We start from the raw sequence: 25,707 nt of genomic DNA on the forward strand, positions 1-25,707 counted from the left end.
GTTAGCGAAGGTCTTCCTCATGACACTATACATAAGACAAGAACTGTATGTCACATCTTAGATGTAAAACTGTTTTGTCATCTGCACCTTTGTAATCAGTCAAGTAGCCCTAAAGTTTTACATACCTTATGATTGAACCCTTTCAGTTCTCATGACGGAATCCCCAAAACGCAACGTGGACACACCACATTTTTACAGTGAAAACTGACACTTTTTTTGCAAAGAGCCTAGCTGTAGATTTTGAACCCTAGCTCAACTGGTTCCTAGGGAAACATATCAAACCTATACATTTCTGAAAACTGGACATCCAGGGTAATCCAGGATGGGGTGACTTCCAGGAGTGGGTGGAATTTGCATAGTCGCGCTACGCAAAGCTCCGCGAAACGGTAAAAAAAAAGCTCCGCAAGCATGCAGAGTTCCGCGAACACATGGAATTGCTTTTTCTGCCTGTTCGCGATCCTTTTTTCCCCGTTCGCAAATGCTGTTTGCGTTCTCGGGGGGAAATATCTTGCGAACACGCATTTTGAAAACGCGAATAAGGAACAAATTCCGCTAAGCCGTGGATCGCGGAATTTTTGGCAATTCCACGTTCTCCGAGGAACGCAAAATTACCCAAATTCTGTGAGCGGAAAGGAATTTACCACCCAGGCCTTGTGTGGCTCTCACCAGGTTCTGTTACCTAGAATCCCATGCAAATTTCAAACTTTGTAAAAAAATAATACATTTTCCCCCCATTTAGTTCTGGAATCTGTGTGGGTCCACAAACTTCCACCCACTCCACATTCTCCAAAGTCTCACTATAAAAATAGTACCTCACTCGTGTGGGTGGACCAAGTGCCCGCGACAGGCAAGGGCCCAAAACATATTGTGGAGACATCAAAATTACCTATCACAGAATGTTTCCTGTTGTGAACACTAGGCCTACCCACACAACTGAGGTACCATTTGTATCAGAAGACTTTGGGGAATATGGGGTAGGTGGAATTTTGTGGAACCACACAGATTCCGGAACTTTCCATCACAGAAATGTGAGGAACATTTGGTTTTTTTGACAAAGTTTGAGGTTTGCAAGGGATTCTGGGTAATAGAACCTGGTGAGAGCCACACAGGTCACACCATCCTGGATTCCCTTGGGTGTCTAGTTTTAAAAAATGGATAGGTTTGCTAGGTTTTCCTAGGTGCTGGCAGAGTTAGCGTTCAAATATACAGCTAGGCACTTTGCAAAAAAAAGAGTCAGTTTTCACTGTAAAAATGTGGTGTGTCCACTTTGCGTTTTGGGCCGTTTCCTGTTGCTGACACTAGGCCTAACCACACAAGTGAGATACCATTTTTATTGTAAGACTTTGGGGAAAATGGGGTGGGTGGAATTTTGTGGATCCACGCAGATCCCAAAACTTTCCATCACGGAAATGTGTGGAAAATGTCTTTTTTTGACAAAGTTTGAGGTTTGCAAGGGATTCTGGCTAACAGAACCTGGTGAGAGCCACACAAGTCACCCCATCCTGGAATCCCCTGGGGATCTAGTTTTAAAAAATGTATAGCTTTGCTAGGTTTCCCTAGGTGCCGGCAGAGCTAGAGTTCAGCTAAGCACTTTGAAAAAAGGGTCAGTTTTCACTGTAAAAATGTGGTGTGTCCATGTTGCGTTTTGGGACGTTTCTTGTCGCGGGCACTAGGCCTACCCACACAAGTGACATACCATTTTTCTAAGAACACTCTGGGAAATGTAGGATGGGCAGAATTTTGTGGATCCGCGCAGGTTCTAGAACTTTCCATCACAGAAATGTGCAGAAAATGTGTTTTTTTCAAAGTGTGAGGTTTGCAAGTGATTCTGGGTAACAGAACCTGGTGAGAGCCACTCAAGTCAGCCCATTCTAGATTCCTCTGCGTGTCTAGTTTAAAAAATGTATAGGTTTGCTAGGTTTCCCCAGGTGCCGGCTGAGCCTGGGTTAAAAATCCACAGATAGGCACTTTGCAAAAAAAAAGGTCTATGTTCACTGTAAAAATGTGGAGTGTCCACATTACGTTTTGGACCATTTCCTGCTGTGGGCACTAGGCCTACCCCCACAAGTGAGGTACCATTTTTATAGGGAGACTTAGGGGAACCCAGAATTGTAGAGCAACTGTTATTACCTATTGACTTTTGATGCATTTCTGCCTTCTAAATGTAAGACAATGTGTGAAAAAGAAGTCACTTTGAAAAATGTCCTATAATTCACATGCTAGTATGTGTACCCACAATTTCAGAGATGTGCAATTAGCTACTGTTTCTAAACTCTATATGTTGTTCCAATTTCTGAAATACTTAGGTAGGTGTCTTTCATACCAATTTTTCACTGATTTTATTTTCCCAAATGAATTGCAATATTCCCGTTACACAATAAAAAAACATTGCAAGACGCTGCTCAGTTATTGGCTCTGGGTTCCTCGGGTTGTTGGTGAACCTACAAGTCCTATATATCCTCACAACCAGTAGGTTGCAGCGGATTAAACGGTATAATGCTTTCAAAAATGTGTCATACTTAGAAGAAGTTACAGGTGAAAACGTTGGCACAAATGGCTGTTTTTTTTCAACTCATTTTCAATTTTTCCTATTTTCAGCTGCTAGTTTCTATAGAAAAACCTTGAAGGATCTACAAAAACGACCCCTTGCTGAATTTAGAGGTTTGTCTACTTTTCTGAAATGTATAGCTTTCCAGGAGCCATTATTGCGTTCATACCCATTTCTACCATTAACTGGAAGGAGGGTGAAAGCACAGAAAATAGCAAAAATAGGCTAGGTCCCAGTAAAATGCCAAAACACTGCATGAAAAATGTTGGTTTTCTGGCAAAAGTCTATCAGTCCATGAAAGCTGGGAAGATGGTGATTTCAGCACCACAAACCATTTGTTGATACCATTTGCAGGGAAAAAAACAGATGCTTTCTTCTTCAGCACTTTTTTGCTATTTTAAAATATTAATAATTAACTGTATTTTGGCTAATTTCTAGGTCCCCTCAAGGGGAATCAACAAACCCTGGTTTCCCTTTAAAATCCCCATGATGTTCGAAGAAAAGGACGCAAATTTGGTGTGGATACCTTACGTGGTCAAAAATTTACAGGGGCCTAAGCCCAAACTAAGCCAAATAGCAAAGAAAAGGCTTAGGGGGGGGTGGGGCCTGGTAGCGAAGGGGTTAATGTGATTAAGGCCAAGGCACAAGCGAGTAAAATGATAGCATCTCCCTAGCACAGAGTATTTCAATCTGTAGTCTGTATCAGCTGGGTGGTGAACTCCACCGCTTGTGAGTGGCTTGTTGACAAGAGGCAAAGGAGGGAACATGAAGGGGCATGATTAGTTCACAAGCCTCTACTTATAATGTGAGGCGAGTGATGTTTCGGAGGAGCAGAGTGGCTTTACTTTGAAAAGCAGTTCACTCACTCCTATAGTGTAGATGAATGAAGGGTCCTGCCGTAGAGACAGATACAGAGTACCTGTGCGGGTTCGCACTGTGCAATGCATTCTCTACAAAAATATATGGCATTTTATATTGTCAGGATTACTGCCAATTAGGGCAAAGGAACACATTGCACAGCCTGAAAGTACTTTGCTTGGTGTCCTACCTTATACACAAATCGCGGTGTGTACTGATGGACTTGCAGGCTGATGGTGCTCAACGCGGGTCTTGGATTCGGACTCTGCACATGAGGGAATAAAAGGAAATTAAGAAATTGAGATATCAAATGAAGCTGTCCCTCTCTAGGACGGGTGTGCGCTACCGTGCGGAATGCTTGGCTGAATGCCTTAAATGCGTCTGCCTCCTTCGTACCACTTGCAAGCTGGGTGTCTCGGCCCTCGTGTATTTTCCTACTAGGGGACAGACGTGATGATGTGGTTGTGCGTGTTCACAGGAAATGTAGTTTTCCATTTCTCTTGTTCTGTCTGGAGCTGCCCCTGAGGTCGTGCCTCATTTTCGGGGGTGGTTTGTGTTGGGGGCTTAAAGAATAACCTCACCATTGTATGCCTAGTTTGGATGGCGGCTCAAAAGTGTTGCTTTACAGCAACTGATTAGCTCACATGTATGAATGGTGATTAATTCCTTAGGTACAAGGGACACAGTAGCAGATTTATCGGGATTACTCAGCGTGCATATGAGTTGGATAAAAACGCAATAATACAAGGCTACAGAGTTACACATCAGCCACGCCAACGAAGAAATCACACAATAAAAGGTGCTTGGTACAACATATTACACTTTCCTCATCAATTTTGTCCGTATTTTTGGACAAATCGGGTTTATTGTCTTTGGCACTGTTAGACCTGGCATCTTTGGCGTGGTTACCCCTGACTTTTTGTCTCTACCTCCTGTGTTTTTGATGCTGTGCTGGATTTCGTTTTTGCTGGTTTAGATGCTTTGGGCACTTTGCCACTGCTGATCATGTGTCAAAGTGCAAGTGCTCCCTTGGTAAATTGTTATATTGATTGGTTATCCATGATTGGTATATTTGTTTCACCTGTTAGCCCCTAGTAAAGTGCACTGCGTGTGCCAGGGCTGGTGGTTCAAATGCTACTAGTGGGCTGCAGCACTGATTGTGCCACCCACAGGAGTAGCGCTAAAATGATGTCTTAGGCCTGCTTGCAGTGCCTATGTGCAGTCCAGGACTGCCATGTCGACCTGGCCAGTGTACCCACTGACCAGGCCTTATCCTTCCCTTTCTGTACATGTCAGGCATCCCTATGGTGGCCCTAGGTACCCCCCTGGGCTGGGTGCAGTGTATCAGAAAGGTAGGGCATGTACTGAGGTGTGTAACATGCCCTGGTAGTGAATTACAGCCATTTTCGTTTTTCACTGCTGAGAGGCTAACTTGCCCATAGGATAGAATGGGGAAGGCTGTTTACATGGCTATCTTCCCATAAGGGCAAGATAGAAAATCCAAGTTTGGTATCTCTGTGTTCAGAATTTAATTATACATCTTTTTAGCAAGATGGTTTTTAAATTCACTGTGTGAGAATAGCACTTTTTAGAAAAGTAGCTATTCTGTTTAACCTTCCTGTGTGCCTGTGTGCTGGTTGGCTGACTGGTGTCATGTGATGGGCTAGGTGGCTCCAGGAGCCTGGATGAGTCAGCAGCAGGGTGAATAGGGAGATCTGCTTTAGATGGGTGGAAGGAGTAGTCCCTGGGTTTGAATAGGGCTGCCCCTGCCAGCACAAAGCTGGCTCCACCCCCTGCTGGCCAGGCTGAGGACTCTGCCTCTGCTGGCACAAAGAAGGCTCCACCTCCTGCTGAGCGTCTAACGACCCTGCCCCTCACTCTGAAAGGAACCAGGTGCTCCAGAGCAGAGCACACCCAGGAACCGGTTTGAGCAGGGGAATCCCCCCACTAGAACAAAGAGAGACAAAGACTTGGAGGGGTATAAGAAGAGGACCCCAGACACCTAAACTTTAGATCACTTTGGAACTAAGAAGAAACCTCTGCCAAGGAGAAAGCTGAAAAGGACTGAAGAGGAGAAGACTGCCTGCTTGCTGTTTTGCTTTGCTGCCAAGGAGAGGGGAAGGACTTTGCTGTGTCCCCTTCTTTTGATTCTGATCTCCAAGGGCCTGAGAAGAGCTGGCTCCCTGTTAAGAAGTCCCAGAAACAAAAGGACTTCACCACCAGCTCCCCTGGAACTCTGCTGAGGGAGTTCTGACCTGCCTTGGAGTGCTTGCCCAGTCTTGGGGCCTCAGGAGGACGTTTTGCTGTGTTTTGGGAGCTGGGAAGCAGAAGCGTGAAAAGAGTAACTGGTACCCAACGCATCATCCGATTGCGTGTCGCAAGAACGAGAGTGCGTGGAAAATTTCATCGTGGCACCATCGCAACATGCAGGGTCCCGGCATCGCCGAGTGCGTCGAGCATCGTCCCGAAGCGTGAAGATTCCTGACATTGCGAGGGTCGTCGCAGAACCAGTTTGCGAGCCGCACCACTGCCGGTGCGTGAAAGTCTCCAGTCATCGTGTGCGTTGACGCAGAGTCCCGTTCCGTGGCGCATCGAGAGTTGCGGCGCCGGAAGTCAACGCTGCGCCGCGCATCGTGCCACATCGAAGCATGTCGCATCGAACCTGTGCGTGAAGCTTCCCCCTAAGAAACCTACGCAACGAAAGCCAAAGTCATCGCATCCTCCCCCTACAGATCGGAGCCGGCGCATCCACCTCTGCTGCGTGAAGCAGGGCTGCTGCAAAGCCTCCCCAGGATCTCAGGAGTATCGCATCGCCTTTGCCATCTTCCTTGTTATAGCTTTTGGGAACCTTATCGCAACTACAGGTACTGTTGGGCACGAAAGTGTCGCATTTTGTGCATTGAGAGTCGCATTGTGCAGGACACTGACTTTTACATCCTGGAGTACTTTCTGCAAACTCTTGAACTATCTTTAAAGTAACCTTTTTGAATTATATGTTGGTTTGTCTGTAGTATTTGGTCTTGTGAAGTTTTTAGTAAAGATACATTATTTTTCTAAAACTGGTGTGGAGGAAATCTGTGGTGTTTTCACTGTGTTACTGTGAGTGTTGGTACAAATACTTTACACATTGCCTTTGATAGCCTAGACTGCTCAGGCCAAGCTACCTAGAGGGTGAGCAGGGGTTATCTTAACAGTGTATCCCCCTTTCCCTGACTAGAAGCAAGGGTCCCTACTTGGACAGTGGTACCTACCCTGCCAACTAGAGACCCCCAGATCTAACATTGGTGGCAGCGGTGGGATTGAACTTGTATTTGTACTTGACCCACAGTAATTGGTGTACATCACTTGGTGTGCAGACCAATAGACAACCACATACTGTATTTTTCTATTTTTGAGTAACTCTTCAAGAGCATCATGTCTCAAGTGGCAACAAGTGAGAAGGCAGAATTGGAGTTTTCCATTGAGGATCTGTATTCATACGGAGTTGTAGATCTCAAGCGATTCTGTAAAGACCTTGGTTGCCCTGTGAAAAGCGGAGCTAGGAAGGAGGAGCTACAAATAATCTTGAAGGCCTGGTGGGAGGCCCAAGAGAAAGATGATGCAAATGAGGAGGATGGTTTTGTTCCCCAAGATCTGCCAGTGGGCAGAACAGTCTCAAGGGCTGGCAGCTCCCATTCCAGTTGGGGGCTCACTCCAGAGGAGTTGGAGGAAAATCAAAGGGTGAGAGACCATGAATTGGAAATAATGAAAATGAAAATGAAGCAATCAGACAAGGCGGCGGAGGAGAGCAAGAATGCCCGTGCCTTGGAGGAGAAGAAATTGCTTCTGGCTCATGAAGTGAGCATGAGAGAACTGGACATCAAGGCCAAGCAGGTGGAGTCCGGTTCAAATGGTGGCAGCGCACAGCCAGTGCAGGGGGGTAAAGTATATATCCCCAAGGATTTAGTACAGAATTACAATAGGAGTGAAGATATCTATGCCTGGTTTACCTCGTATGAAATAGCATTGAGAATGAATGGTGTGCCTGAACAGCATTGGGGGACGGGCCTGTGGAAACATTTTGAGGCTTCTGGGAGGAGTGCTCTAGAGCCCTTAGAATTAGCAGGTGCCATGACCTATCCCAATATGAAGGAGGCCCTATGTCTCAGGTATGGACTTACTCCAGAGCAGTATAGACTGCAGTTTAGGAACTCCAAGAAGAAAGAGTCTGAGACTTGGATGGAGTGTGTGAATCTGTACTCGCGGGCACTGGAAGGTTGGATGAAGGGCAGCAAGGTAACTGATTATAAGGGGTTGTTGCATTTAATTAGTTGGGAGCACTTGAGTAGTCTATGTGTTCCAGAGCTGCGCCAGCATCTTTTAGACAGCAAGCTGACGGACCCCATTGAGCTTGCTAAGGAGGCGGACCGCTGGACCAGTACCAGGGTCCACAGAGGAATTATGGGTACCATTGCCAAAGGTGGGCAGGGTCCCCAGCAGAAGAGTGGGGGGGACAAGGGTAACCAAAAGGAGTTCTCACAAGGGCCCCAAAACAGTTCCCAGGGTAACCAGTCCCAGCCCCCCAAGTCAAAACCCAAACCAACCTGGCCCCCTAAGGGCAGGTCGGATAACAAGGGTCCCATTAGGTGTTATCACTGTCAGGAATTGGGTCACAAATCTCCTGTGTGTCCCAAGAAATCCCAGGCACCCTCTGGTGCTCCAACACCGGGTATAGCTAGTGTAGCTTTTGGTGGGGGTTTAATTTCTAGCGATTTGGAGGGATTAGCAGTTATGTCCCTTGTCTCTTTAGGAGACACAGAGATGGTCCAGGAAACCCCTGTCCCTGATAACACTAAGAAGGCAGTGGGTGACCATCAATGGGAAGAGGGTGGAGGCTCTCAGGGACACTGGAGCCAGTGTGACCACGGTCAGGTGTCAGTGGGTCCCTGAGGAGCTGATCATTCCCGATGTACTTCACCCTGTAGTGTCAGCTGACAACTCTGTGCGCCTTTGCAAGGTAGCACATGTTCCCTTTGAGTGGGGGGGGGGGGTCTCAGGTCCTCTCAGAGTTGTTGTGAGTCCATCCATGCCAGTAGACTGTCTGCTAGGTAATGACCTGGAGAGTTCCCCATGGAAGGAGGTGGAACGCCAGGCTCATTTGGAGATGTTGGGTTTGCCTGAGTGGGTCTGTGTGACCACCCGGTCCATGGCAGCCAGACAGGGTTGTGAAGCAGACCTGGAGCCTGATACAGTGGCCCAGGTCCCTGCCAGAAAGAGGAAGGGCAAGGGGTGTGGTGCGTCCACCCCCGCTGTTCCCACGGTCCAGGAAGGAGCAGAACCTGCGGGGGATGCCCTGGAGCCTACAGGGGAACAGGTAGCTGATCTGGGAGACATACCTGAGCTGACCCCTTGGCCGCAAGAGGGTGGTCCCTCCAGAGAGGAGTTCTGCCGAGCGCAGAAGGCATGCCCTACTCTTGAAGGTCTGCGGCACCAGGCTGCAGACCAGGCAGCTGGTGCTGATCCGAAGAACTTCTTTCTCTACTGGGAGTATGACTTGTTGTACAGTGAGCCTAGGTTGAGCCCAGTGGATCACGTACCCTGGTGGTACCCGCAGGGTTCAGAGACTTTCTACTGGGTCTGGCTCACGACGTGCCGCTTGCAGGACATCTCGGACAGGACAAGACCCGACAAAGGCTTGCCACCCACTTTTACTGGCCCGGGATGAAGACGGACGTCGCTTCCTTTTGTAAATCATGCCAGACTTGCCAGGCAAGTGGCAAGGCTGGAGGAAAATGCAAAGGCCCTCTCCAGCCTTTTCCTGTAGTGAGCACCCCTTTTCGAGCGGGTGGGAATAGATATTGTGGGGCCACTGGACCCCAGGACCGCCTTAGGCAACAGGTTCATCCTGGTCCTGGTGGATCATGCCACCCGGTACCCGGAGGCTATCCCTCTCAGGACAACCACAGCCCCGGTGGTGGGCCGTGCGTTGATGGGGATCTTTTCCCGTGTGGGTTTCCCCAAAGAGGTGGTATCTGACCGGGGTACCAACTTCATCTCTAGGTATAAAGTCTCTGTGGGAGGAGTGTGGGGTAACTTATAAGTTCACCACTCCTTACCACCCTCAAGGAAATGGGTTGGTTGAAAGGTTCAACCGGACCCTGAAAGGCATGATCATGGGGCTGACAGAGCCCATGAGACAGAAGTGGGACGTCTTTTTGCCATGCCTAATATTTGCCTACAGGGAGGTACCACAAAAGTCTCTAGGGTTCAGTCCCTTTGAGGTTTTGTACGGGCACCCTGTTAGAGGACCTCTCAGTCTGGTGAAGGAGGGTTGGGAGAAATCCCCTGGGAAAACCCCCCAGGATGTGTTCAGCTATGTGCTGGCCATCCGCAACCAGACACAGCGCTTCCGGGCCCTCGCTCAGGCGAACCTGGAAGCCAGCCAGGATGAGATGAAGAGGTGGTATGACCAGCATACCACTCTGGTGGAATTTCAACCTGGGCAGATGGTGTGGATGATGGCGCCAGTGGAGCCTTGCGCACTCCAAGACAAGTGGACTGGGCCATATGAGGTGGTGGAGCGCAAGAGTGAAGTGACCTACCTGGTCAACTTGCGGTCTCCCAGGAACCCCATGAGGGTCCTACACGTGAACCGCCTCAAACCCCATTTTGAGAGGTCTGAAATCACAATGCTACTTGCTACAGATGCCGGGATGGAGGAGGATAGCGATCCTCTTCCTGACCTCCTGGAAGCTAAGGAGCAAGATGGGTCAGTGGATGGAGTGGTCCTCTCGCCCACACTGACCCCAGAACAGCAGAGGGACTGTCGCCATGTGTTGGGTCAGTTTGCATCTCTGTTCTCCCTGACCCCCGGTATCACCAACTGGTGTGTCCATGATGTGGACACGGGAGATAGCATGCCTGTGAAACAGAAGTTTTACCGGGTGGCTGACAAGGTCAGGGCCAGCATCAAGAAGGAGGTTTCTAAGATGTTGGAGCTAGGGGTTATTGAGCCCTCCAGCAGCCCCTGGGCTAGCCCAGTGGTACTTGTACCGAAAGCTGCTGCGCCAGGTGCCACTCCAGAACTTAGGTTTTGTGTGGACTACCGTGGGCTCAATGCGGTCACGAAGACTGACGCGCACCCCATCCCCAGAGCTGATGAGCTTGTGGATCGGTTGGGAGCTGCCAACTACCTCAGTACGTTTGATTTAACTTCTGGGTACTGGCAGATTGCCTTAACTGATGGGGCCAAGGAGAGGTCTGCGTTTTCAACGCCAGAGGGGCACTTCCAGTTCCGTGTCATGCCGTTTGGGTTGAAGAACGCCCCTGCCACATTCCAGAGACTGGTCAACCAGGTATTGTCCGGGCTGGAGCAATTCAGCGCCGCATATCTGGACGACATTGCTGTGTTCAGCTCCACTTGGGAAGAACACTTGCAACACCTCTGCGCAGTGTTGAAGGCTCTGCACAGTGCAGGCCTCACTATCAAGGCCAGTAAGTGCCAGATAGGGCAGGGTTCGGTGGTGTATTTGGGACACCAAGTAGGAAGTGGCCAGGTGGCGCCCCTACAAGCCAAGATAGATACCATCCGGGCCTGGGAACCCCCCAAGACCCAGACAGCGGTGAGAGCCTTCTTAGGACTCACCGGGTACTATCGCCGTTTTGTCAAGGGGTATGGCACCATTGTTGCTCCCTTGACAGAACTAACTTCCAAGAAGTTACCGAAGAAAGTGATTTGGACCAGTGCCTGCCAAGAAGCTTTTGATGCCCTGAAGGAGGCCATGTGTACAGCACCTGTACTCAAGGCGCCTGACTTCTCCAAGGAATTCATAGTGCAGACAGACGCTTCTGAGCATGGGGTGGGAGCGGTGCTCTCACAACTAAATGATGAGGACTTGGACCAACCTGTAGCTTTCATTAGTAGGAGGCTACTTCCCAGGGAACAGAGGTGGAGTGCGATTGAAAGGGAAGCATTTGCTGTGGTCTGGGCGCTGAAGAAGCTGAGACCCTACTTGTTTGGGACTCACTTCCGGGTTCAGACGGACCACAGGCCCCTCAGATGGTTGATGCAGATGAGGGGTGAGAATCCTAAGCTGTTGAGGTGGTCCATTTCCCTACAGGGGATGGACTTTACGGTGGAACATTGCCCCGGTACAGAACACGCCAACGCTGATGGTCTGTCCAGGTTTTTCCGCCTTAGCGATGAGAACTCCCAAGAGGGTGGGTAGTTCTCCCCACTTTCAGCTGGAGGGGACACGTGTTAGACCTGGCATCTTTGGCGTGGTTACCCCTGACTTTTTGTCTCTACCTCCTGTGTTTTTGATGCTGTGCTGGATTTCGTTTTTGCTGGTTTAGATGCTTTGGGCACTTTGCCACTGCTGATCAGTGTAAAAGTGCAAGTGCTCCCTTGGTAAATTGTTATATTGATTGGTTATCCATGATTGGTATATTTGTTTCACCTGTTAGCCCCTAGTAAAGTGCACTGCGTGTGCCAGGGCTGGTGGTTCAAATGCTACTAGTGGGCTGCAGCACTGATTGTGCCACCCACAGGAGTAGCGCTAAAATGATGTCTTAGGCCTGCTTGCAGTGCCTATGTGCATTCCAGGACTGCCATGTCGACCTGGCCAGTGTACCCACTGACCAGGCCTTATCCTTCCCTTTCTGTACATGTCAGGCATCCCTATGGTGGCCCTAGGTACCCCCCTGGGCTGGGTGCAGTGTATCTGAAAGGTAGGGCATGTACTGAGGTGTGTAACATGCCCTGGTAGTGAATTACAGCCATTTTCGTTTTTCACTGCTGAGAGGCTATCTTGCCCAGAGGATAGAATGGGGAAGGCTGTTTACATGCCTATCTTCCCATAAGGGCAAGATAGAAAATCCAAGTTTTGTATCTTTGTGTTCAGAATTTAATTATACATCTTTTTAGCAAGATGGTTTTTAAATTCACTGTGTGAGAATAGCACTTTTTAGAAAGTAGCTATTCTCCTGTTTAACCTTCCTGTGTGCCTGTGTGCTGGTTGGCTGACTGGTGTCATGTGATGGGCTAGGTGGCTCCAGGAGCCTGGATGAGTCAGCAGCAGGGTGAATAGGGAGATCTGCTTTAGATGGGTGGGAGGAGTAGTCCCTGGGTTTGAATAGGGCTGCCCCTGCCAGCACAAAGCTGGCTCCACCCCCTGCTGGCCAGGCTGAGGACTCTGCCTCTGCTGGCACAAAGAAGGCTCCACCTCCTGCTGAGCGTCTAACGACCCTGCCCCTAACTCTGAAAGGAACCAGGTGCTCCAGAGCAGAGCACACCCAGGAACCGGTTTGAGCAGGGGAATCCCCCCACTGGAACAAAGAGAGACAAAGTCTTGGAGGGGTATAAGAAGAGGACCCCAGACACCTAAACTTTAGATCACTTTGGAACTAAGAAGAAACCTCTGCCAAGGAGAAAGCTGAAAAGGACTGAAGAGGAGAAGACTGCCTGCTTGCTGTTTTGCTTTGCTGCCAAGGAGAGGGGAAGGACTTTGCTGTGTCCCCTTCTTTTGATTCTGATCTCCAAGGGCCTGAGAAGAGCTGGCTCCCTGTTAAGAAGTCCCAGGAACAAAAGGACTTCACCACCAGCTCCCCTGGATCTCTGCTGAGGGAGTTCTGACCTGCCTTGGAGTGCTTGCCCAGTCTTGGGGCCTCAGGAGGTCGTTTTGCTGTGTTTTGGGAGCTGGGAAGCAGAAGCGTGAAAAGAGTAACTGGTACCCAACGCATCATCCGATTGCGTGTCGCAAGAACGAGAGTGCGTGGAAAATTTCATCGCGGCACCATCGCAACACGCAGGGTCCCCGCATTGCCGAGTGCGTCGAGCATCGTCCCGAAGCGTGAAGATTCCTGACATTGCGTGGGTCGTCGCAGAACCAGTTTGCGAGCCGCACCACTGCCGGTGCGTGAAAGTCTCCAGTCATCGTGTGCGTCGACGCAGAGTCCCGTTCCGTGGCGCATCGAGAGTTGCGGCACCGGAAGTCAACGCTGCGCCGTGCATCGTTCCACATCGAAGCATGTCGCATCGAACCTGTGCGTGAAGCTTCCCCCTAAGAAACCTACGCAACGAAAGCCAAAGCCATCGCATCCTCCCCCTACAGATCGGAGCCGACGCATCCACCTCTGCTGCGTGAAGCAGGGCTGCTGCAAAGCCTCCCCAGGATCTCAGGAGTATTGCATCGCCTTTGCCATCTTCCTTGTTATAGCTTTTGGGAACCTTATCGCAACTACAGGTACTGTTGGGCACGAAAGTGTCGCATTTTGTGCATTGAGAGTCGCATTGTGCAGGACACTGACTTTTACATCCTGGAGTACTTTCTGCAAACTCTTGAACTATCTTTAAAGTAACCTTTTTGAATTATATGTTGGTTTGTCTGTAGTATTTGGTCTTGTGAAGTTTTTAGTAAAGATACATTATTTTTCTAAAACTGGTGTGGAGTAAATCTGTGGTGTTTTCACTGTGTTACTGTGAGTGTTGGTACAAATAATTTACACATTGCCTTTGATAGCCTAGACTGCTCAGGCCAAGCTACCTAGAGGGTGAGCAGGGGTTATCTTAACAGTGTATCCCCCTTTCCCTGACTAGAAGCAAGGGTCCCTACTTGGGCAGTGGTACCTACCCTGCCAACTAGAGACCCCCAGATCTAACAGGCACCCTAAGAGTCTGAATGCTTATATTGTCATGTATATTTACTTCACTCACATTTATTTGTGGTGTGTGATCCCTAGGGAGTGGGAGAGCATTTACTAGTGACCTTAGGCAGTAAAAAGGTCTCCTTGTGCTTGTTTGATTACTCATGGAGCACCTGATTTGCAGAGGTAGGTTTCTTCTATCGGGATGAGTGCACCTGGAAGGGTTAATGTAAGTTTACCACCTGAAATGGTTACTTTAAGTTTACAGACTGTAACTTAAAGGGCAAAGACGTTACTGATCTTAGATAGTTTGTTTAGGCCATTTTCAGTCATGCACATGCGTAATATCATTTGTGCCTCTAGGCGTAGTAATGCAGGTTCTGCATTTCTGGTCTTTAGTGTCTCAGCACTGTCAATCTGAGATCTGTCAATGCATGTTTCATCTCCACGTAGTGATGGACTATGGTGCATGCATTGTTTTGCATTGAATGTGCGATTTATATTGGCCAGTGCTCTTCCTTACCTCTAGGCTAGTTTTCCCTATGTAGGCTTTCTCAGACGGACATACCACACAATACACAACATTCTTTGAATTATAGTTTGTAAATTCTGTATGTTTGATCTTGGTGTCACTGTAGGTGAATTCATCACCTTTTATGATGCTGTCACATGTAGAACAGTTACCACATGTATGGTGCCCTCTCACCGGGATCAAGTTAAGAAAATTACCTCGGATAGGGGTCTGTGTTCTCAGTTTAGTACTGGACCTAACAGGACTATCTCAAATATGTATTTTGTGTTTCAATGCAAAAATTGATAATTCCTTGAATTGTTGCAGACCTGTGACAATTTTCCAAATATTTCAAATTGAACTCACTGAGTTAGTTACTCCAGAAAAAGTTGTTACACATACCATTGGATGTTTGGCTGTTTGTTACCTGGCTGCAGCAAATTTTGTCTTGGAGTGTGCCATTGTTCACCTGAGTAGTTTCCTTGGGTAGTCTCGTTGTTGTAATTTGGAGAGTAGGTTTCTGAATTGATGAAGAAATCCTCATTCATTGTTTAGATTTTCTTATCCGATGGAACTGGCTGTGGGAAAATTGTCCCTCAGGTTTCTCTGGTGGAAGCCAGAGTAATGTAAAGATGTATTCTGGTCCTTTTCATTTGTGTTTATTGAGGTGTAAGCGCTATTGTTTTCGTGATGCAGTGTGATATGGAAAAAATTGATCTCCTTATGTGTGGTCATGGAGAATTCTATGTCTGGGCATCTTGATTTTAGCCAGTTGACAAAGTCTCTGATCTTCTCCTTGGACCCATATCATCAGCACATCATTGATGTATGATTTCAATATTATGTGCTCTCCAAAAGGGTTATTGTTCAGGACCCATTTATCTTCGTAGAGGGCCATAAACTTAATTGCCATTTCCAGCATGAAGGGAGAGCCCATTGTGGTTCCTTTTATTTGTAGGTATAACGGTTATTGTACTGGAAAAGTTTTTATTTAAGGCAAATTTGAGCAAATTCCAGAATGTATTCGACAAGGAACTCATATAATCACTACCTTTGATTGAGGAAATGTGTTGTCACCTCACCTGGTATGTATTCGAGTTAGGCCTATGTAGTGAGCTGCTCATTTCTTACATTACCCTCTTTTTTCACAAATAACATGTCTGCTGTGACCCTTTGCACATATTCACATGTGTGAAAATGTTGGATTGGTTTCTCTGAAATTACTTCTGTTTACACATCTGGTTTCACATAACATTATCAAAATGCCTCGAACACTAAGTACAAGGCCTCTACACACGAATTTGCAAATGTCATTCCATCTTCATCCAGGGGGCGACAAGGCTAGCAACACATCCATAACATTGCTATCTATTTGTACATCGCAAGGATGCTTTTTATTGAAAAATAATCAGCATCTTATAGAATTAACAGAGGATGCACTTCAGCTGACTCTGAGGGTGCCTTCATGCTGAGACTTCACCACACAGCAGTCTGACATCTCCGTGAGGGGTGTACAGTTTGTTACGAAGAAAGGGCCCTACATTCTCTAACGCCAGGTGATGGGGTTGGATCGTCCCTTGGTGGGGGGTTCTTGGCTTCACACCTATGTGCACACTCTAAGCACACACAGAGTCAGGTTCACATAGTAAGAGTACGGCTGATTATTACCTTGTTTTATATGCCTGCATATATAAACTGTCTCAGCACCATGGTAGAACTGTATCTACTATTTGCTCTTTTGATGCTTGTAATCACTTTCATCTGCTTCTGTCTACTGATTATCACAGCACATGTATTTTATACTAGTATAACGTTGGCTCAATAAATATATTGAAAACGTCCCACTGTGTATTCTCTGTATATTTCTATGAGAGCAAGGAGCACGTGTGACTGGGCGAAAAGATCTGATTTGTGACCACGATCCCTGAGGTGTTAGCGTTGTCCTGTTCAGTGGCTGCCAGAAACCATTCTCTCCCTGGTAGGGTTAGGGGGGCTTATGGTGGCACTGTGAGCTAGCTGGTCTCTAGGACAGCATTTCCTGCGGGGTGCCTGGAATCTGTCTAGGCACCTCATCAACAGTTTATGTTGTCCAACAAACGCTCAGATCCTACAGATTAGGGGAACTACACAACATGGTACCAGCAACCTTGGTTGGGTTCTTATTCAACAATCTACCTGAGTAGTTCAGTTGTGCTTTCTCAGAGACCCCTACTAAACTCCAAACTGGAGACGTCCGGGGTGGTAGGGAAATCAGCCTCAGCTAAGTAGGTATATCCCATTTATTGGCTGTAGGTTATTCAAGCTTGCAGGATAAAAACTTCTCACATTGTGCATACCTTGTGTCCTTCAATGCATTTACTAAATTCATTCTCCTTTAAGAATTTAAGAACAATGTCCGTAAACAGAGATAAAGGAGAAAACAATGTAGAAGAAATAGAAGTTCAAAACATTACAGAAAATTGAGTACTGCAGTTAGTATAAAATTATTACAATATGGTCTCCTGGCAATGGGTGGAGATGTTACCTTTCTGGTTGAGGCACACAAAGCATTCAGAACAGAGGTATTCTATTCCTGGGTTAATTGCCCGGCTGCAAATGCCAATAAACAATTGTTTCACACGTACATTGTGGATGAAACACCAGAGGAATACATTCCATATTTGGACATAGAAATTCCGTTATCCTACCAAGAACAGATACATTGGTTTAAAGGCGCCCTACCCCACACTACAGAAAATGTGGGACTCGGTCCGCTCAGTAGAGACGGAGTGACTGTTTTAGATACATATACACTGCATCCTAACATTGCTAACTTAACTGCAGTGGAATTGCATAAACTATATAGAGATACAAAAATCTTACACCGTTCATGATGTGAACACACACAGTTAACCCTGCATGGACTGCTCAGGCTGCACAACCACAATTAGCTACCATGGGTATCAGCCCACAAATGCTGAATGCCTTCAGGGGAAAGATTCCCACTAGTCGGGAGCAAGTTCCATTCTGGATAGCACGAACAACAAACAAGCTTGAAGCAGATTTTCTCAATATTGGCCCGCAGGAAAAACACCGAATATTAACAATTTTCTTCCCAATGGGGACGTCTCCTCCGGTAGAAGAATGCACAACTTGGGGTATAGTCTTTGCTGCTGTTTATACCAGAACACATGGTACCCCTTCACTCACCGTCTTGCCTGAGGTACAGGTATAGAATGAGTACGGGACAGCACCTGCCCTAGTCTTGAGAATGAAACTGATGGGCAATTTTTCTGCAGTATCATCTATTATTTTCAGTATGCAGCAGCATTAGCTATACACCAATGCCTAAAGGAATTAACCCCTGCACAGCAGGAGCGAGAATTGCCTAAAATAATCAAAGATACTTATGCTACGCTAGGTAAAGATCATTTTGGAGCCAGACCTGGGAAACCACAACTTAAGAGTTATTCTGAAAAGGATAACTCTAAGCAATCACCTGATTCTTCCAAATAGAAATGGAACAATAAACAAAAAAATAAACAATCATGGGCTGGGTCTCCTCAACAGGAAACAACTGAAAAGAAATAAAGTTTTAGGATCCGGGATAAAATTATAAAGCCTAAAAGATATCCGGATGCTGATACACGTTCCTCTCGTTCCTTTCAGGAGTCATCCGACACACGTTCGTAGAGAGGTGGGCGGTAAGACCACGAGTCAGAAGAGCAAGTGAAATTGAAGGAATCATAGTGCTAATCTGACTGCATCATTAAAAAAGAAGAAAAACAAATGACACTAAACCTCAATTAAAAAAATTAACAAGGTAGCAGGGATTAAAATAAGAAATTCCCAGGCTACTGAGAACTCTGCTTCGGAATGGGCTGTGACGATGCTGGCCAGCGTGGCAGAAGTCACAATAGTTCGCCGGAACCTGATGGATTATCTGGTGGCAGTAGCGCTGAGTGAACATATCATGGTGGAAACACCTGACACTACAGTAAGTGTTCCCCATTGATTCTGCAAAGTTAAACTCCAATTGGAGGGGGACATACCCAGAGACATCAAGGCTCTCTTTTGGGAGAACCTGACATTTGGTTACAACATTCTTTTGGCTAAAAAGAACTGGCCAGCTGAGTTCATAAGGGAATGCCTAAAGGGGGAAATGGTAATGTTATCTGCTTTCTCTGACCTCGTTATGGAATCAATCAAACATTCTTACACCAAGGAGTGGATGTTAGCGTTAGTTCCTGCATTATACCGCAATCATGTTGGGCAGGATGATGAGTCACCTCATCATGAAATCCAATTAAACACAACTCCACAACCCCAGAGACAGTACCCAATAAAAAATGAAGCTAAAAAACAAGTTAGGGACATCCTAGAATAGCTCAAATACCAAGATGTAATAGAAATTGCACCTCCTCTATGAATAATCCCTTGGTTCTAGTAGTAAAACCGACAATTCATAACGTCTAGATTGAGACTACAAACATTTAAACACAGCTCCTCGCACATTCGCAGTACAAAATGCACATAGTGCAGCTCTAATGAATTACATTGTTCACAAAAATACAAAACAATACTAAATATCTCAACTGGATTTTTCTGCCAAAATATAGCACCTGAAAGCAAATATTTGACAGCATTTTCAACACTCGGTTCACACAGGCAATGTTTCTGTTTACCTCAAGGGTATAACTGTAGCCCTGGGCTGTTTTCAGCCAGAGTGACAGAGTTACTCCAAAATTATGATGAGGAGGCGTTGTCCTATGTTGATGATATTTATCTAACTGACGATGAATTAATGGAACACTTGGACAGAGTAGACCGTATAATTGTAGGTTTTGTTCTCCGGTGATACAAATGTAATTTCAAAAAGTCAAAAATTGCCCATCTCAATGTCCTTTTTCTGGGTTACGAATTGTGAAAGTAAAAGCCTGGTGATGCTTTTTTTTAGAAAATTGTGCGTTACTCCAACATACAAGGACTCTAAAAAGACTGCCCTCCATTTTAGGATTTAAAAATGTTGGCAGAGCATACATTTTGGATTACGCAGAGTGGGAAAAACATTCTATGATTTAATTAGACCTGATTTTTCAATCAACCATTGGACATGGGAACATGCAAACATTTTAAGTTCCCTTAATCAATCAATCAGTACATTTATAGAGCGCACTACTCACCCACGAGGGTTTCAAGGCACTGAGGGTGGGGGGGGTGCTGCTACTGCTCGAACAGCCAGGTCTTGAGGTGTCTCCTGAAGGTGAGAAGGTCTTGGGTCAGTCGGAGGTGGGTGGGGAGGGAGTTCCAGGTCTTGGCGGTGAGGTAGGAGAAAGATCTGCCGCCTGTTGTTGTTCTTCTGGTGCGTGGTACGGTGGTGAGGGTGAGGCTGGCTGAGCGGAGTTGGCGAGTCGGGGCGTAGAACAAGAGGCGTTTGTTGAGGTATTCGGGTCTGGCGTTGTGGAGCGCTTTGTGTGCGTGGGTGAGTAGCTTGAACGTGATCCTCTTGTTGACGGGGAGCCAGTGCAGGTCTCTCAGGTGGGCGGTGATGTGGCTGTGACAGGGGATGTCCAGGATGAGGCTTGCGGAGGCATTCTGTATACGTTGCAGTCTTTTTTGTAGCTTGGCCGTTGTCCCTGCATAGAGTGCGTTGCCATAGTCGAGCCGGCTTGTGACGAGGGCTTGGGTGACAGTCCTTCTTGATTCCATGGGGATCCATTTGAAGATCTTTCGTAGCATGCAGAGGGTGTTGAAGCAGGAGGAGGAGATGGCGTTGACTTGCTTGGTCATAGTGAGCGATGACTCCAGGATGAACCCTAGGTTGCGTGCGTGGTCTGTGGGTGTCGTTGCTGTGCCCAGGGCAGCGGGCCACCAGGAGTCATTCCAGGCGGAGGGGGATGGTCCAAGGATGAGGACCTCCGTCTTGTCTGTGTTCAGTTTCGGGCGGCTGATCTTCATCCATTCGGCGACGGCCCTCATTCCTTCTTGGAAGTTGGATTTGGCGGTGACTGGGTCTCTGGTCAGGGAGAGGATCAGCTGGGTGTCGTCGGTGTAGGAGATGATGTTGAGGTCATGTGCACGGATGATGTCAGCGAGGGGGCTCATGTAGATGTTGTAGAGCGTCGGGTTGAGTGATGAGCCTTGGGGTATGCCGCAGATGATCTTGGTGGCCTCGGAGTGGAACGGGGGTAGGCAGACTCTCTGGGTTCTGTTGGTGAGGAAGGAGGAGATCCAGTCCAGGGCCTTTCCCTGGATCCCTGTGTTGTGGAGTCGTGTTTTTAGGGTACGGTGGCAGACCGTGTCGAAGGCAGCTGAGAGGTCTAGGAGGATGAGGGCTGCAGTTTCTCCGTTGTCGAGCAGGGTTCTGATGTCGTCGGTGGCGGTGATGAGGGCGGTCTCGGTGCTGTGGTTGCTGCGGAAGCCAGACTGGGACGGGTCGAGGGAGCCGTTGGTTTCGAGGAAGTTGGTCAGTTGCTTGATGACTGGAAATTCTTGAGGTCCTTCGGGTCTGCTGTCGGCTTCTTAAGGAGGGCGTTGATTTCAGCTTGTTTGCAACTCTCAAGGAAGGTGGCAGATTCGAAGGAGCTGTTGATGATGTCTCAGAGGTGGGGTGCGATGATGGTGTCTGCTTTGTTGAAGATGTGGTTAGGGCAGGGGTCAGATGGAGAGCCGGAGTGGATGGTGTTCATGATCTGGGTGACGTCTTCGGTGTTGACGGGGTTCCAGCGACTGAGGAGAGCGGTGGTTGGCGTTGGTTCTGCGGCTGGTGGAGGCGTCTGGTTTACGAAGCTGTCGTGTATGTCGGCGATTTTGCGGTGGAAGAAGGCCGTGAGGGAGTCGCTGAGGTCCTGTGAGGGGAGGATGTCGTTGGAGTTGGAGCTTGGGTTGGAGAGTTCCTTCACAATGCTGAAGAGCTTGTTGCTGTTGTGTGCATTGTTGTCTATGCGCTCTCTGAAGGCCGTTCTCTTGGCGATGCGGATGAGCTGGTGATGTTTGCGTGTGGCGGTCTTAAGGGCCTCGAGGTTTTCTGCAGTCCGTTCTTGGCGCCAGGCTTTCTCTAGAGTTCGGTGTTTTTTATTGGAGTCCTTGAGGTCTGTGGGGAACCAGGTAGTTCTCCTGCTGTTGTGCTTGTTTGGGGGGTTCTTGATAGGGGTGAGGGTGTCGGCGCAGTTGCTGATCCACTGTGTGAGGTTTCGGGCAGCGGTGTTGGTGTCCGAGGCATTGGCCGGGCGGGCCTGGGTTAGGGCGGCAGTCAGCTGGTCAGTGGTGACTTTGCTCCAGCATCTTCGGGGGATCTGTGGCGGTTGGATGTGTGCGGTGAGTTTCTTGTAGGAGAATTGGATGCATCGGTGGTCCGTCCAGTGGAGAGTGGTGGTGTGGCTGACCGTGACGTTGGTGCTGGCGGAGAAGATGGGGTCCAGCATGTGGTCTGCGTGGTGTGTCGGGGTGTTCACTAGTTGCTTCAGTCGGAAGTTGGAGAGTTTGACAAGCAGGGTGGTGGTGTTGTTGTCGTTGTTGTTCTCCAGGAGGAAGTTCAGGTCCCCCAGGAGGATGTAGTCTGTGGTGGAGAGGGCGTGCGTGCTGACGAAGTCGGCGATGGATTCATTGAATTGTGGGCGTGGACCCGGTGGTCTGTAGATGAGTGTTAGATCTGGAAGTGTAGGTGCTCGGCGGTGCTGAGAGTTTCTTCGGTGCTGGACGTGACTCTGAGGGTGTTCCTGTGGACGATGGCGATTCCTCCTCCGGGCTTGTTGGTACGGTCCCTCCAGATGATTTTGTAGCCGTCCGGGATGGCAATGGCGATGTCAGGGGCCAAGGAGGCGTTCATCCAGGTTTCCGTCAGGAACGCAACGTCCGGGGCTGTCGAGGAGGTCTCAGAGTTCGATGGCGTGCTTGTGTACGGAGCGGGTGTTGAGTAGGATGCACTTGAGGTCGTTGTTGTTTTCTGGGCTGGTGTGGGAGGCGGTGGTTCGGGTCCTGGTGTAGCAGCAGTTTCGGCAGGAGAATGGTCTGTGAGTGCGCTTCGGAGTGGCATGGTAGCAGGCAGTTGAGCGGCTGGTGTTGAGTGCGAGGAGGGTGGCGGCATCGAAGGTCCGCCCATGCATGGTGGGCCTGTCGGGGGCCAGGGGTTATGGCACTGGGTGCGGTCCTGGTGCAGACGGGCTTGCGCCTCTGGCGCGCCAGCGGCGCTGCCACGCAGTGGCCTGCATTCTGAAGTGGTGGAGGGAGGGAGGAGCAGCTGGGAGGCGGGTAGCGGGAGCCAATGGGAGGGAGGGGGTGGGGCCGCAGGGGACGCAGGGGACGCAGCGGCGGGAAAGAGCGGGAAGCAAAAAAGAGAGAAAGCAGACAGAAACAGGCAGTGCAATACTTACAATACTTACAGCCCACCACTGGGCCACCAGGGATGAGGCGCATGCGGGAGCCTGCAGGTGGAGGAGGGCCTCGAACTTCCAGCAGTAGCAGCAGAAGCGAGGGGCAGGGACACGGCACCAGCAGGGTGTGCTGATGCAGCGGGGGAGCGGCCTGGCCTGAAACAGGGTCAAGGGAGCTCCCTCGCCGCTCAGCGGCCTGCATTAAGAAGGGGTGGAGGGAGGAGCAGCTGGGAGGCGGGTAGTGGGAGCCAATGGGAGGGAGGGGGGCGGGGCCGCAGGGGACACAGCAGCGGGAAAGAGCGGGAAGCGGGCAGCGGGGAAAGGAGGAAAGGACGGCGAAAAAAGCAAAAAAGACAAGGAGGCAACTTTATTCACTCTGGGGGGAAGCAGAGGGGAGCAGAGGCAGCACAACGGGGGATTACGGAAAACGGAAAGAAAGCGAGGTAGACAGGGACACAATGCAATCAGATGGACAGAAAACAAGCACAGATGAGCAGAGAGAGTGAAAGCAGACAGAACACAATCGGATGGACAGAGCAAGCACAAATGAGCAAAAAAAGAGAGAAAGCAGACAGAAACAGGCAGAGCAATACTTTATTCACTCAGGGAGGGGAAGCTGAGGGCAGCAGAGGCTGCACAACGGGGGATCACAGAAAACGGAAAGAAAGCGAGGTAGACAGGGACACAACGCAATCAGATGGACAGAAAACAAGCACAGATGAGCAGAGAGAGTGAAAGCAGACAGAACACAATCGGATGGACAGAGCAAGCACAAATGAGCAAAAAAAGAGAGAAAGCAGACACAAACAGGCAGAGCAATACTTACAATACTTACAGCCCACCACTGGGCCACCAGGGATGAGGCGCAGGCGGGAGCCTGCGGGTGGAGGAGGGCCTCGAACTTCCAGCAGTAGCAGCAGTAGCGAGGGGCAGGGACACAGCACCAGCAGGGTGAGCTGATGCGGCGGTGAAGCGGCCTGGCCTGAAACAGGGTCAAGGGCTGCTCCCTCGCCGCGCAGCGGCCTGCATTAAGAAGGGGTGGAGGGAGGGAGGAGCAGCTGGGAGCTGGGTAGCGGAAGCCAATGGGAGGGAGGAGGGCGGGGCCGCAGGGGACGCAGCAGCGGGAAAGAGCGGGAAGCGGGCGGCGGGTAAAGGAGGAAAGGGCGGTGAAAAAAGCAAAAAAGACAAGGAGGCAACTTTATTCACTCTGGGGGGAAACAGAGGGGAGCAGAGGCAGCACAACGGGGGATCACAGAAAACGGAAAGAAAGCGAGGTAGACAGGGACACAACGCAATCAGATGGACAGAAAACAAGCACAGATGAGCAGAGAGAGTGTAAGCAGACAGAACACAATCGGATGGACAGAGCAAACACAAATGAGCAAAAAAAGAGAGAAAGCAGACAGAAACAGGCAGAGCAATACTTACAAAACTTACAGCCCACCACTGGGCCACCAGGGATGCGGCGAAGGCGGGAGCCTGCGGGTGGAGGAGGGCATCGAACTTCCAGCAGTAGCAGCAGTAGCGAGGGGCAAGGACACGGCACCAACAGGGTGTGCTGATTCGGCGGGGAGCGGCCTGGCCTGAAACAGGGTCAAGGGCTGCTCCCTCGCCGCGCAGCGGCCTTCATTAAGAAGGGGTGGAGGGAGGGAGGAGCAGCTGGGAGGCGGGTAGCGGAAGCCAATGGGAGGGAGGAGGTCGGGGCCGCTGGGGACGCAGCGGCGGGAAAGAGCGGGAAGCGGGCGGCGGGTAAAGGAGGAAAGGGCGGTGAAAAAAGCAAAAAAGACAAGGAGGCAACTTTATTCACTCGCGGGGGAAGCAGAGGGGAGCAGAGGCAGCACAACGGGGGATCACGGAAAATGGAAAGAAAGCGAAGTAGGCAGGGACACAACGCAATCAGATGGACAGAAAACAAGCAGAGAGAGTGAAAGCAGACAGAACACAATCGGATGGGCAGAGCAAGCACAAATAAGCAAAAAAGAGAGAAAGCAGACAGAAACAGGCAGAGCAATACTTACAATACTTACAGCCCACCTCTGGGCCACCAGGGATGAGGCGCATGCGGGAGCCTGCGGGTGGAGGAGGGCCTCGAACTTCCAGCAGTAGCAGCAGTAGCGAGGGGCAGGGACACGGCACCAACAGGGTGTGCTGATGCGGCGGGGGAGCGGCCTGGCCAGAAACAGGGTCAAGGGCCGATATGCTGATAAGCTGATAAGCTGATATGATAGCTTCCAAACATTTACACACAAACACAACTAAATTGGGGATCCATGTAGTTGCTGGACCAACTGAGTACACCTATGTCATGTTCAATGAAGGTGATAAAGTACCAATTTCATACAAATCACATTTGTGCACAAACACTGAAATGCATTTTGCACCCACTGAGAACATTCCCACAGTAGTACATACTGCTGTAGTGAGAGAGAGAGCACTAGCACAAGGGAAAAGCATAATTGTGGTTACCCCAGTACCGACCTTATAGGCCGTTACCAAAGCAAGCATTCCAAATGCCAAAGCATTACATCCACAATGGATACAATGGGCTAATTCTCTCACTGCAAAAGATGTAGATTACAGATTTGATTCTACATTACAAGCACAAGCATTTTTGCAGTATGAACAAGAATATCCTCTGCCGAATGAAATGATGCCTCTAGATCGACATGAATACATCATCTACACTGATGGGTCTGCTCAGCCTGTCAATGGGACAAGACACTAATGTGTTGCGGCGTGCGCAATCGTAAAGGGGTGCATGCATGACGGAAAGTTCTGTCCTGAAAAAGCACACACACAGTCCCTAGGGGACTGTA

The sequence above is a fragment of the Triturus cristatus genome, chromosome 1_1, assembly GCF_964204655.1.
Source record: "Triturus cristatus chromosome 1_1, aTriCri1.1, whole genome shotgun sequence".
In the NCBI taxonomy this organism is placed as follows: Eukaryota; Metazoa; Chordata; class Amphibia; order Caudata; family Salamandridae; genus Triturus; species Triturus cristatus.